The sequence below is a fragment of the Stylophora pistillata genome, chromosome 14 (assembly GCF_964205215.1).
Source record: "Stylophora pistillata chromosome 14, jaStyPist1.2, whole genome shotgun sequence".
Classification (NCBI taxonomy): domain Eukaryota; kingdom Metazoa; phylum Cnidaria; class Anthozoa; order Scleractinia; family Pocilloporidae; genus Stylophora; species Stylophora pistillata.
Window position 1 is genome coordinate 1,592,218 of NC_142532.1, and position 14,008 is coordinate 1,606,225.

At 38.8% G+C, this 14,008-nt stretch overlaps 2 pseudogenes across 1 annotated transcript; both read right to left on the bottom strand.

Moving 5' to 3' along the window:
• Positions 1 to 6,276: 6,276 nt before the first annotated feature.
• On the bottom strand, positions 6,277 to 11,488 carry LOC148716080 (heat shock 70 kDa protein 12A-like; annotated as a pseudogene). Its single transcript, XR_015995544.1, has 7 exons — positions 11,425 to 11,488; positions 11,207 to 11,358; positions 10,968 to 11,109; positions 9,864 to 10,186; positions 9,160 to 9,384; positions 8,391 to 8,526; positions 6,277 to 7,340 (listed from the first exon to the last, which is right to left on the bottom strand). The product of XR_015995544.1 is annotated as a heat shock 70 kDa protein 12A-like (transcript).
• A 543-nt stretch (positions 11,489 to 12,031) lies between these two features.
• Positions 12,032 to 13,116, bottom strand: LOC148716081 (uncharacterized; annotated as a pseudogene).
• Positions 13,117 to 14,008: the final 892 nt, after the last annotated feature.

Below are 14,008 nucleotides of genomic sequence, written 5' to 3' on the forward strand. Positions count from 1 at the left end.
TTTTTCGGATTCGTAGATGATCCAGGATTCTTCAATTTTAGGATTATCAAGGCGTTAACAATGAAAGGATAACTGGTATTCTCGGCTGTTTATACACGTTGATATATCTAAGAACATTTAAAAAAAATTTCTTCCACTCGCTGGCTATGTTACAAATGCGTTATTAAGCAGGCCTGAGGTCGAGATCGATGAATACTGGCCGGGTTCCTTTTTGACCGAACAGGCTACAGCAGAAAGCTTTGCTTTAATTTGAATCAGGAATGACTTGTTTTGATGTTTTCGAGCGCTGGTCCTGTTTTTTATTTGCCCCTTCGCTGAAAAGCTCCACGTAAATAGTAGAAGCGTTAGGCAAGCTCACCGAGGTTTCGATCGTTGTGCTTCCTGTGAGTTATATTTTTGTTCAAATAAATACTTAGTAAATATAAAGCGAGACCAACACATGTAGCACGATTTTAAATTTAAGGGGTTTTCTAAGTTGCAAATACTGATAACAAATAAAAACATAGGTCCGGCGTCATCAAGGAATAACAGTCTACTCTTTCAGTATAGTACCGGTTATTTCCGTAACCTTAACTATTGTTGTTTGATTACTTCCTTTTGTTCAAGGGTCTGCCATTTCACTGACAAAGAGAACATAACGTCGATGTTTTGTAAACAAAAATATCGTCCTGGTAACCACAAGCTGACGTCAAAGACTCAAATGTTGACTAATGGAAGCACCCTTTAATTTACACACGGTTCGAAGCATTACCAACTCCATTTTAAAACGCGTGGGGTATGACTTGCTGCACTTTTACACAGAACGAAAAACGAGTAATTTATTTAGTACAGCAGTTGTTTCGTGAGACACATGTAATGGCACTAAATTAAGACATACAGCAGCTGTTTTGTCAACTCGAGGGTATTTTTTTAATATTTCAGTGACTACCGAAACCTTAGAACTCGTGATTTTCAAACAATGATTTGTATCTTCTATGCAAATGAGTTATTTCTTGCTCATTGCATGATGAACGACCGAGAACCAGGACACTGAAAATGTTCCAAACAAAGATGAATAATACAATGAATATATGAAGTTCATATATTTTGAACTGCGGTATTAAATACATATGATGCACGACCTTCGCAGTAGATAGCGCTATTTATGCAATAGCGAAAATCAGACCTGAAAAAAATCAGGCCTGTACGGGATTCGAACCACTGACCTCTGCGATACTAGTGCAGCGCTCTACCAATTGAGCTAACAAGCCAACTGGGAGCAGGCCGTTAAGTTGATTCGTAATAAATCCGTGATGATAAATCAGATACAATGAATATATGAAGTTCATATATTTTGAACTGCGGTATTAAATACGTATGATTTTTTCCGATTAGACACTGTGTTGAATAGTTTAGAACACGAATTTAATTTTTAAATTAAAATTTTTGTAATTTGTTCTCGATTTTTATGTTTCTATGACCTCCACTTTTTAATTGCTTTATTTGCTCAAAATAGCATCATCATTTAGGTCGCACTTGCGAGTACTTATTACGACGGAGGTCATTTTTCAAGCATTTTGGCCTTCAGTTTGTTTGTCACGAAGTACTACACTATAGTGGGTAGAGTAAAGCTGTAGTGCTACCTTCCAAGGACAAAGCACGAATTAAACAGGCGAGTATAAAACAAGCACGAACCTTTTTAGTAATAGATCACAGGGAAATTTTGTAGAAGTTCTCGCGGCAAAGCTGTGGCACGTCAAAGTACAGAGTTCTTAGATTCAGACTCTTGGAAGCCTCGACACAGCGAGGTTGTTTCCCCCCACCCACCCCCTTCCCACACTTACGTCCCAACACAACTATGAACCTTGATCTGATACAATCTATTTTCTAAACTGAACGATCTTGGTATTAAGTTGTAAAGAAGGTAACATTATGCTCTTAGGGTCGCGTAAAGGCGGAAATGCAAATTACTGTCTATACCTGAACGCATAAAACTGACATGCAACAAAGTCGAATGAAATTACATTTCATTATGGTTTATTTGTCCCTGGTGTCTTTCTTGTGATTGGTTATAGCTTTTGAGGGGCATAGTGTTGACAAACGCTCTCAAAATGACAACTTTAGAAACATGAATACACGGATAATAGTCTGTTATTAGATCTGTGCTGACAATGTGCAACTCAGCCTGCAACAACTGCGAACTGTTACTAACTTTGTGACGAAATGTTATGAATAACTAATGAAAGCTATATTTTCAACATACCTCTGGCTATCTGAAGAAATTTCTTGCAGTGAGGGGGAAGTGTCCTGCGTCGCTGAGTACGGAACCTTGGTGAGGCGGAATAAGCCAATTTTATGGATCAGTGAACCGGCTGAAAGAAGCGTTCGACCGCTAATTCGTTCCCAGATCACATTGTACCAAAATGTTTCGTTCTACCTCTTAAAGTGCACCTACACCCAAAATTTTTTTTCGCTTAACGAAATAAGCTTATTTTTTGGAGTATTTCTGTGCAAAAATTTTTTAATTTGCTCAAATCTTTAATTTTCTATGCCCAGTCAAAATACGGAAAATCGGCCGCCATCTTGCCCCACGACCGAGTTTAAAGAAGAATGGCTCTAGCGGGTAATGTGACGTCAAATCGAGAACACGAAAGTCTGCATCTCACACATTTTCACTTGTTTGGGAAGATTGTCGTCGATATTGTCCGAAATATGCCGACTAGGTGTGTCGTATGAAGAATGTATGAAGCGCGATACCCTCTTGCAAATTTCGCACGTTGCTACATCCTTCTACAACACACTTAGTCGGCATATTTTCGGACAATTATCGACTACAACCTTCCCAAACAAGTGAAAATGTGTGAAATGCAGACTTTCGTGTTCTCGATTTGACGTCACATTACCCACTAGAGCCATTCCTCTTTAAACTCGGTCGTGGGGCAAGATGGCGGGCGATTTTCCGTATTTTGACTGGGCATAGAAAATTGAAGATTTGAGCAAATAAAAAAATTTTTGCGCAGAAACACTCAAAAAAATAAGCTTACTTCGTTGAGCGAAAAAAAATTTTTGGGTGTAGGTGCACTTTAAAGAAACGTACCATTTTAAAAAAATCCATTAATTTCAGGATATTATCATTGGTCTCGGAAATCATGCGGTGTTTCCGTCATGAGGCTGCGATCGAGCCTGAAAACTTTGGATTTAGCTGCTTGAAACACAGAGAAAATGATCTTTTCTCATTATTTCACCAGAGATTTATGGAATCTGCCTCAGCTGGACCGCCGATAGCGACAATCTACGTTGACATTTTAGCTGGTCAAGAAAATATGTTTCGAAATTGTAAGAGTGCATCTTGTCGACAATTCTCCTCTGAAAAATTGAAGTCGAGGGAAGGGAAGATGTGAAAAACTCTCCGCCGTCTCATCGATTTGCTTTCAACTTCCCCAAAGTTACACGCGTTGACTCCGCGCCTTCTTTGTGGAAAAATTCCTTATTTAGTTGAGACGTTTCAGAGTTCTCATAAATGTTAACGCTCACCGCCCGTCAAATCACAATTCTGATATTTAGGGAAAATCAAAACTTGCAACAACGGAAAAATTTACGATTGCCACCATAATTTTACGCTCAATTCCTATCAGAGAACGGTGTGGGCTCAAGTTTTTCAAGCGCGAAAACTAAGGTTTTGTTTCAATTTTTGTGTTACAAATCTAGTATTAGAAAGAAGGAAATACTTAAAACTGTCGCAAATCCGGAAACAATGTCTTGTACAGATAAGTGGTCAATTTGATATATGTTGCAGAGACGGAAAAGACTATCATAATTTAAATTCTTACATCTTTTTACATACTTCAAGATTCTGATGCCTTTCGATAAATCAAAGTTATTAGGGAAAGATGGTTCTATTTCAAGAGCGATGTTCCTTCATCTTCCTAATATAGGCAAGAGAAACAAGTTAATGAACTAAGTTTTAAGTGTCTCCTCCTTTAATATTGTAGTCATCAGAACCAAGACCATCTTTAAGTTCTTTACCAGCAAGGATGAGAACTTGCCGCAATCCGGGGGATTCCTTCTTGGTCTTGAACTTTTGTTTTCACAACCTCGATCAAGTCTGATGGTTTCGCTCTTAAACTGATAGTTGTACCTATAGGAGTCTTAACATAGATTTTCAGGCCACCACGAAGTTTTAAAAACACATGTAAACTCGCTTCTTCAATAATATCATGTGTAGTCACCCAGAGTAAAGCCATCTTTCTGAGGTTATTACCAGCAAAGATGAGACCTTGTTGATCCGGTGAGATTCCTTCTTTTTTTTTAATTTTTGTCATCCGCCCCGTTGAAATCTCGATCGAATCTGATGGGTCCACTTCTAAAGAGACAGTCTTACCAGTAAGAGTCTTACATAGACTTCCATGCCGCTACAAAGTCTTGAAATCAAGGATGTCGATTCTGAGCCCATTGAGATAATGTTGCTACTTGTCATACCAAGTGGACCATGATCTGAAAGCAAATATTAAAAGAAACTATATCGGATTGGTTCAAAGATTAGAGCTGATATAGCAGGTAATATCATATGAGACACCTTAACCCGCCTAAATTGACCGAGTGATTGATAATAGAATCGAAAGCTTTATCAATAACAAATATATTTAAGCTGTCTTCGTAAGTTATTTTTCGCTTTAGTTCCTCCCAGTAAGAATTGGACAGAAGACATGTTATTTAGCACGTTTATAGATTATCCTATGATTTCCAGAACATTCTTAAGTAGTCCTTTAGGAAAGTTCTAGTGGTTTCGACATGAGTACGTGACGTCTATTTATAGAAACTCGACTTGTTTACCGTCAATTCTGGAAAATTCTATGACGTAATGTTACTAAAAATAGTCGTGTTGTCAATCTGTAGAATCTTCTAGAAAGATTGTGGGGAACTATATAGGAAGGTGCAGTCGGTTGTTGCGTTTAGAGGAAAAAGAAGAGAAAAAGATAAAGGAAATAAAGGAGTCAGTGAAAACAATTCATTTCAAGGTTTATCACGAAACCAAGAATTTTTTCCAAAATTATGAGGAGAGGGTAAACTAATTGAGTGCCCGGGTCACACAGATATATAGATGTTCATTTCTGAAAATCGATGTCCATATATTTCTCTGCTGGAAATTCAAAGAACACTATTAATTTTCTCAACCCGTATATAGGGTCGATTCTATATTTACTTCTTCGGGCTGGCCCAAGATAAAGGAATTGGATCACTTTCCGCGAATTTTCATCTAAAGACTGGTGAGAGCTTAAAGTTAAATCTAAAAAAAGGAAGGTACACATACTTCCGACCGTCAAAAGGCTCGACTTAAGCAAGCAAGCGATTGCGAAAGCCTTATGCACTGATCAGCAGATTCACCAAAAAAATTAATAAGAAGTGATCCTACCGAAACTCATAAAATGACGTCATTTTCTGAGTAAAAATGTCAAAATGTCGTGATGCCACCGCAGCTTCGCCCCCTCTTTCCTCAACCCCCAACTCTCAACGAAATAAAGACAGCGCAACTATCAGATCTGACTTTAAATTTCTTGAATAAAATTTGTAAATAGGTATAAGGGGCATAAAAAACATAAAAAACAAACCTCTGCTGACGTGTTCAAAGGCTTGACAAAAACAAAGCCCCATTTATTCGATTAAAGACAGCTCTCTGAAGCACTTTGTAAGTGCTTACCTGAACCCTCCACAAAGAAAGTTCGTGTAGGCATGTAATCCTCTATCTGAATAGTTGTTGTCATTTTCAGCTCAGTCAAGCCAAACTCCTTAAGAACGTGCTTTGTCACAAGATATTTCTGTGCTATGTCATTTAGGTGACCTGTGCCATAGTCATACCACAGGATGTCCAGTATCTCCAGTGAAGTACATAGTACTGTTAATATCAAACTTCCTGTCTGAAAATCCAGGACCAGAACTTCACACACTTCTTTCAGATTTATTGATAACATGGACTTACCTAGAACACAATCGTTACTTTCGAGGCCTTTGGATTAATTATCAAGTCCGTTCAAACGGAAATACAAATCACTTTCTCTACCTATACGATTAAAAATTGCCACAAAGTCGAATAAAGTTGTTTGTGACAATTTTCTGTGGTTTGTTTGTCTATGGTGTGTTTCTTAGGGCAGTTTTCACAGTAAATGGGCGTAGTTTTGACAAACGATTTTAAAACTTAGAACTTTGAAAACATGAATTCGTAGACAGTAGTCCGCGATTAGATCTGTATCGCCAACGTGCTACTCAACCTTGCATAGCTGTAAACTGTTACTAATTCAAGACAAAACCTTATGAATAACTCTTTTTTGGTCATCTTAACTATTCGAAATTTTTTGGTTGGTTACTAGCGTAAGGTTGATCTGAATGTCTACGAGTACCTGTTTTCTTGTTTTCGTTTTTGTTTGTTTGTTTGTTTGTTTTAGCTTTCCTTGCTTTTTTCGTTCTTTAACATCACTTCCTATGTTAATGTATTCGACATTACGGAGATGTAGTGACTCTCGTTACTTCGTTACATTTGCTTTGACAGATGATCGTTAAAACCTGAGGTTAGAAAACTCAACCGTACCTAGAAACAAGTAGCTTTTCAGTAATTTTAGTAGCTGCCGTCGAAGTTGTAACCGCAAAAAAGAAGCCTATTTAAAAAGAGGTTTATGAGATTCCACACGCTTAGTGCCTCCTACTCTTTGTGGTTTGTCCAGGTATTTCCCCCTAAAGTTCCAACTAGTTATTTTGTCTGGATTCTTGCCAAACAGGACGGCACCTTGCACAATAGCTATATCGCCATACCAAGGATACACCACATTGCACCTGCTGGAAAACTCTTTCTTAAATCCTTCCTGAAGAAGCAGAGAATTTGCAAATTCTCCCACAAGGAGCATCACAGTGACTTTCGAAAGCCTTGGCTCGTCGAGGAGCGCCTTCAAGTGAGCTTTTATGGCTCCCAACACCGGCTGAAACAGCTTCCTCATAACTATTGAATCTAAGCACAGATTGTCATTGTTACGAATTTTGATTTCTCCATCCGCATGGCGTTTTAGAGTCATTTTAACATCATCATTGATCAAGGTCAAAAAACTGCATGGCAGGCGAATTGTTGTTGCTTGCTGCTCGACGACCCGGCGGCCCCACTTCTTTATTTCAAAATCGTTCATCAAGCTTGTCCAATCGGAAGGATACTGTTTGCGATATTCACTGAGTTTCTGCGCACCAAATATTTTGTCTAAAAGGCTTTTAAACTCTTGATTCACTTTAATGCCCCCATAGGGTCCTCCTGTGCCTTTTGTATAGTACATTTATGGTATCATCATCTTGCTTTTCATGTACCGTCACATCAAAAGTGCCCCCTGAGAATGAAACGAAATTTGGAGAATTTACTCAAAAAGTAATTTCATCGAGTTTCTGAACTAAATATTCGCAGACAAGGTTTCGTTACCTTGTGAATAACGGGGTGGTAAGGTTTCCATAGGAAATATCCCTTATCCATGCAAAGTGATTTCGTTGAACATGTTTACTTACGTTTCCTTTGTACGTCTGCTGATGCGAGCGAACCAAACGCTCGAAAATTACATCGAATTTAACTGAAACGTGTTTTTGTTGCATGGTATCATAAATATAACATTCCATGTTTTCGACAGATAGTTATTACTGTTACAACTATCTGTGGACAATATGCTATTTGCGTGCTCCCATTTACAACAACTCTTTCTTTTTGCCCTGGGTAGCCACTGCAGCTGGTACGATTTCAAAACAACTCTTTCTTTTTGCCCTGGGTAGCCACTGCAGCTGGTACGATTTTAAAACAACTCTTTCTTTTTGCCCTGGGTAGCCACTGCAGCTGGTACGATTTTAAAACAACTCTTTCTTTTTGCCCTGGGTAGCCACTGCAGCTGGTACGATTTTAAAACAACTCTTTCTTTTTGCCCTGGGTAGCCACTGCAGCTGGTACGATTTTAAAACAACTCTTTCTTTTTGCCCTGGGTAGCCACTGCAGCTGGTACGATTTTAAAACAACTCTTTCTTTTTGCCCTGGGTAGCCACTGCAGCTGGTACGATTTTAAAACAACTCTTTCTTTTTGCCCTGGGTAGCCACTGCAGCTGGTACGATTTTAAAACAACTCTTTCTTTTTGCCCTGGGTAGCCACTGCAGCTGGTACGATTTTCTGACTGAGGAGCCTCTTCCTATGTTTTGTTGAAACTATTGACATTCATCGTTGCTTTCGCGTTTGAAACATAAGCACTCGTGCTTAGAACTACGAGAAATATACAAACAAGTCCTATACAGTTAAATCAACTGCTCGAATATTTGTTCGGGTTTACGTGAATTTAGATACTCTTTCCAGGAACATTCAGCTAATTGTAAACTATGGAAATCCATATTCTAAGAAAGCAGTTACCTCCTATGTTGACAACAATATAATGTGCACCACGAAGCCTCTCTAGATCTTCAGCATCCGTGTAGTACAATGCTGCAGCTTCAGATTCGACGGCAATTAACAACTGCTCTGGATTGTTACATGATCCAAGCCCAGCCTGCAAAAATATATGTCACATATGTTTAGCTTTTGCGATGCTTCAGCGAATATTTGGAGAAGTCTAACATCTCTCAGTCAATCATATGTTGAAATTTAAGTTTATCAATAAAGCGGTGTGCTCTATGAACAAGTTATTTGATCACTATTATTTTTGTTTAACCTAAAATTTCTTTTTTCATTGATATTAGACTCCCTATGCTGGTATATCTGCTAAAATGAGTTTTTACAGAATACTGCAAAAATTTGTCTCATAGGTTTAACTTTTGCGATGCTTGAGCGAATAGTTAGAGAAGTCTAACATCTTTCAATGGATCATATGTTGAAATTTAAATTTATCAATGAAGCGGTGTGTACTATGATCAAGTTATTTAATCACCATTACTCAGGTGTTTAACCTAGTACGTTTTTTTGTCATTGATATTAGACTCCCTATGCTCAAATGAGTTTTTACAGAATACTAGGAGAGACCATGGGGTTCAAAACACCAACAGATCGATGGATGAAAGGATCTCTCGGGAATAGACAGTACCGTGATCCAACTATAACTGTTATCACTTTGCGTCAAACTTCATCATGTGTCGCGGAGTGCCCCAATTTCCTAGAACATGGCTTATTTCATTTCATCAAATACCTCATATACTGCTTCCCGCGTAAACTGCCTTGCTTTCGGAGTCCATATGGCGGGTACAGCCAGAACCCACTGAGTTTCCTTCGCTCCATAAACATCATCTCCAGTACGTTCCCGAATTCCCTTAAGTGCCTCTTCTTTGAGAAACCGGATACAATGTGCAAACAACTGCTTTGCTTTCAAGAGTTTTCCATTTGCTGCGGCAATCTTGGTGTCCGGGTCTAGGTCCTAAGAATAATAAGAAAGAAAACAGGAGATATCCATTTACTTACAAAGTGTCTATCTTTACACATCCACAAATTATGTTGTTATGCCAGGTCGGCTACTTTTGTGATTGAATAAAATTGCATCTCTGGGTCAGCGAAAAATGAGTGCTTATCAGTAGCTCGTTCTACCAGGCGATAATACTCCATTCTTCAAACAGAGCTATTCTAGAAATCAGCTTCTAGAAACCGGGAATAATTTTACCTTCAAACTGTTATTACAATAATCATTCTTAATAAGAGACATGCCCAATATTCCACGTCAAAAAAACTACTGGAAAGGCTTCAATAAACTAACAAACGGATAAATAAAGAAATAAACGAAACGTATAAAAAAATATTTAAATATAATGAAAATATCAGATAATGATAATAATAATAATATTGAAAGTAATAAAAGTAACAATAATTGATAAATGTGATATACTTTAAAAGGCTTCTTACTGCGTCATTTTGTAAAACCATTTTAAAACTCCGGAAAAACATGTATTCTTTTTCCTCTATGGAAATATTCTTCAGATTCGCGTAGCGTTCTTCGTCTTCGTATCCAAACGAGTCAAAAGACGTATCTGGTTTAAGAAGCAGACATGTTGGGGTCTTGTTGGTTCGATGAGCCAGTTCGTCCTCCCACTGTCTGTTCAGAACAATGGCATCTTCGCCGTCGTCTTTGTCGAGTGAAAAAACGAACCCACTGTAGGTTGTACCAAAGTCTATTGCCACCGTTGCGGTAAAGTTCTTCCCCAGCGGCAAATGCGAGGTGCCAAAAGCTGTTTACAAAAAATGACATTAAAATTAGCAACGCCTAAATGCTTTTTAGGCGTTGGTATTTACGGAAATTGCTTCTCTGCGTCCTAAAAGACAACTGCTCTGCGCGCGAATTCGGATTCTAAGGAAGTTTGCACCGATTGGCCTGATCTAAGAACAGCGTCAGCTCTTTGAGCTAATAACTATTCACGTATGTGTTTCTCCATCCGCGTAATAATGGTTTCAACAAAACACAAATATTTAGCTCCTTAAATCACGTTTGGTTCTAATCTTGTTACTAAAAAGTGACAGACTTTTCCGATTTTTCCTTCTTCATTTAATGTCAGATTGCATCCTTTCATACTCTATCTTGATTACCTTATTTAACTTTAGTTTCTGGTTGAAAGAAAGTAATTTAAAGATTAATACACACCATAGCAGCTAACGAACAAACCCTCACAACTTTATAGCACTCGCTTAGCATTTACAGTGTCATTTATGAGTGTAGAGAGATAAACCTGCGTAGTTTCCATGGAAATGTCCAAATATCCCGGGGTTTTCCCTCCCTCATCCTCAGTGGGGAGTGTGATAGCATAGCGTCATTAAATCACAGTCATGAAAACACAGACGGTGAAATGTGAATCTCGCGACGGAATATGTTGGTAGAATTTGGACAAAGATAGAGGACTTTAAAAATAATCAGCAGGACTCTGCGCTAGTTCGTCTACTAACTACGAAACCTCTACAAAATGTCCTTCTCGGTTCAGTGAAGGCGATGTCCAGGAGAGCTTTGAACCTACTCACCTGGACTATCCGAGAATTTTTTTCGTGCAGCTCTATAATCTTTCTCCTCGATGAATGTCGAGAGTCTCGCTTGACGGAGGCCAATCGTCTTCAGAATGTCCTCGGTCACAAAATAATTTTTGTGCCATTTTATCCAGGTATCCTGAAGAATAGTCACACCAAAGACTGTCAAGTATCTTCAGAGATCCACATTTAACTGTGATGATCAAGCTTCCCCTCCTAGTCTCCACCAAGATAACCTTTCGCACATCTTCCATGTAATTTACAAAACCATTTAACTTCTCTACGTCAGACATGTCAGTTCTGTTAAGGTATTTGGCTGCAATTAAATTCAAGACCTGTTGTGCACTGGGTATTTGACCACTTGAAGCTGTTGTCGAGTCAATGACTCCTGTTACAGTTCATTGATTAAATTAATTAATTAATTAATTAGATCTGATAGGGTCTTCTACATTACGTTGAACTCCAGTTACTGCCAGTTCTTGGCCAACCAACTGGTTACCCTGTGTGGTTAGAGCCATTGTTCCTGAGGTTTCAACTAGATGACAAGGCTCTGGGTCGGTTTCACAGTCAATCCGCACTCTAAGTAGAACTGTTAGGGGAACAGTATCATAAACTGCGGCAACTAGTTACTAACAATGCTACAAATAGCTACTGTTGAGAGTGGTTCTTTAGCTAAAATCATATAATTTTCAGGACACTTCAGCGAATCTTTGTCATGCTTTAAGAGTATTCCCTACCACCGTAATGCGATAACTTACAGTGCAGTGGTTGGGTTAAAGACTCGATACTCTTAATTGAACCCCCTAAAAAAATTGATAGATAAATAATAATAAAATAATAATAAAAAAGCTGGCCTCCAGCTGAGGAGCAGAGTCGGCTTTCCTGGTTCAACTGATCTCTGATTCCTTGGGTTTCCTCTCGAAGCTCTTGTCTTAAGCAGTACATTTGTTGAGTTGTGGCCTTAACTTCTCCTCCAAGCTGATCTTTAATCCCTTGAGCTTCGTCTCTGAAATCTTGTCTTACGCCAAAGACTTCTTCAGTCAAATGCGGTTTTTACTTCTTCAGTCAAATGCGGTTTTTACTTCCCCTTCAACTTCTCGAACTTCTTCTCTCAGGCGCTGCACTTCTTGAGTTGTGGCTTTAACTGTTCCACCAAGCTGATCTCTAAAACTCTGTGCTTCGTCTCTTACTTTTTGTCTTAAGCAATCGACTTCTTCATGGACAGTGTTTACTTCCCCTCCAACAACTCTAACCTCTTGTCTCAAGTACTCTACTTCCTGAGTTGTGGCTTTAACTTCTCCTCGAAGCTGATCTTTGATGCCTTGGGCCTCGTCTCCAACTTCTTGTCTCAAGCACTGAACTTCTTTCTATTACTCTTCACCTCTCCTTTGATATCTTGGCCTTTGTCATGAACTGCTTTCTCCATATGCTTCACCGAAGAATCAAACTTGTCCATGTATTCCTTCACCACCGTATCATTCTGGTACCAGAACTGTAATTCCTGCACCAGTCGCTCATCTTCTTTAGTACAGGGATCTTTCAAGAATTTATCAAGAGAGTTTTGCCATTCCCTTTTCTTTACAGGGCTGATTTGACCCGCAATTCTCACCAGAGCCTTGCTGATTTCTCTCCAAAGAACTAAAAACTCATCATCAGCTATTTCCATGTTTTCGTTGACATGACCGTATATCGAATTGCGGTAGTATTTAATTCTCGCTAAATCGGCTTCAAAGCTGTGGTCTGTACTTGCCAGTAGCGCATCCCAGGCAGGAGGGGTGAGACCGCATATTGTCCTCAGCAACCGGAAAAGGAGAGTTATATCAAAATCTGTCGACTCTCCATACATCCCTGGGGAAGGGTACAGGCAGTCCCACTGTGTTTTAGTGAGCTTTGCTGCCTTAAGCAGCTTCTCTGCGGTTGAATTCTGAAGTATTGTGGGAAGATTAGGTGGTGGACATCTGACGTCAAAAACCTCCCTCAATAGCACAGTACCTCCACTTATCAAGACCCGTGCCATGCATTGAAAATTATCGCGTCCCTTCGAAGAACGAAGCAGCTCATCTGGGTCCGGAGAGGCAGACATTTCAAAAAGAGGGTAAAAGATGACAGTATCAGTCACCGGACCTTCCTTACCTTAGAGCTGCAACCCAAAGTTGATATGATTTTGCTGGCAAGGAATTGCTTTTCAACAATTTTGATGCGTTTGTTTAAACCTGTAAGAAGATACTACTTGGCAATTCTAATTCTGTACTACAAATAATAAAAGTTATTCACTTGAATGGATTTAACTACAACAGCTTAGATCAAAGAGGAAGAAAGAAGAGGAAGCAAATTAATAATAAATATTCATTTACAATGCAATGTGAAAGTGCTTTTTAATATTTGTTTAGTTGATTTTTCTCCATTAGATTGAGGAATATTGTTCAATATATACCCACAGTGGAACTTCCATTTAACAAACCTCTATATAACAAAGTCCTCGATATAACGAACGATAATTTTCAGCCCGGCTAAAGTTACAGTAAAATGTATGCCACAGAACCTCGATACAATGAAATCTTCGTTATAACGAACACAATCCAGAAGCCCAAACATATACGGATAGCCCGATATAACGAACAATTGTCAACACCTAACCAAAGACAAATGCGATACATACCAACAGTGCAGTACTATACAGTAGTGCTCTGTTGTATGATACTCGGCACACACTGTTCACGGTCATCATCAGTTTGACCAATCAGACACAAAAGAAAGGGAATTTCCGCGCTCTTTCTCGGTGAATGAAAGGCGCACTTTAACGAAAGACAAAATATCAGGCATTTAGAGAAATTTTTTGATTAACCGTCTTGATTTGCAATTTTATTACTTAAGTAGAGACTGACAAAAAGTGAGGCAATTTTCAATGGAAGAATTTTTGATTGGGCGTCTCGATTAGCAATTTTAGTATTTAAATAAAGTAAAGGTCGTGCGATGCGGATTTTATCGGTTACACCACACGCCATCTTCACCAATGCATACAGGGGCATAAAGCCTCG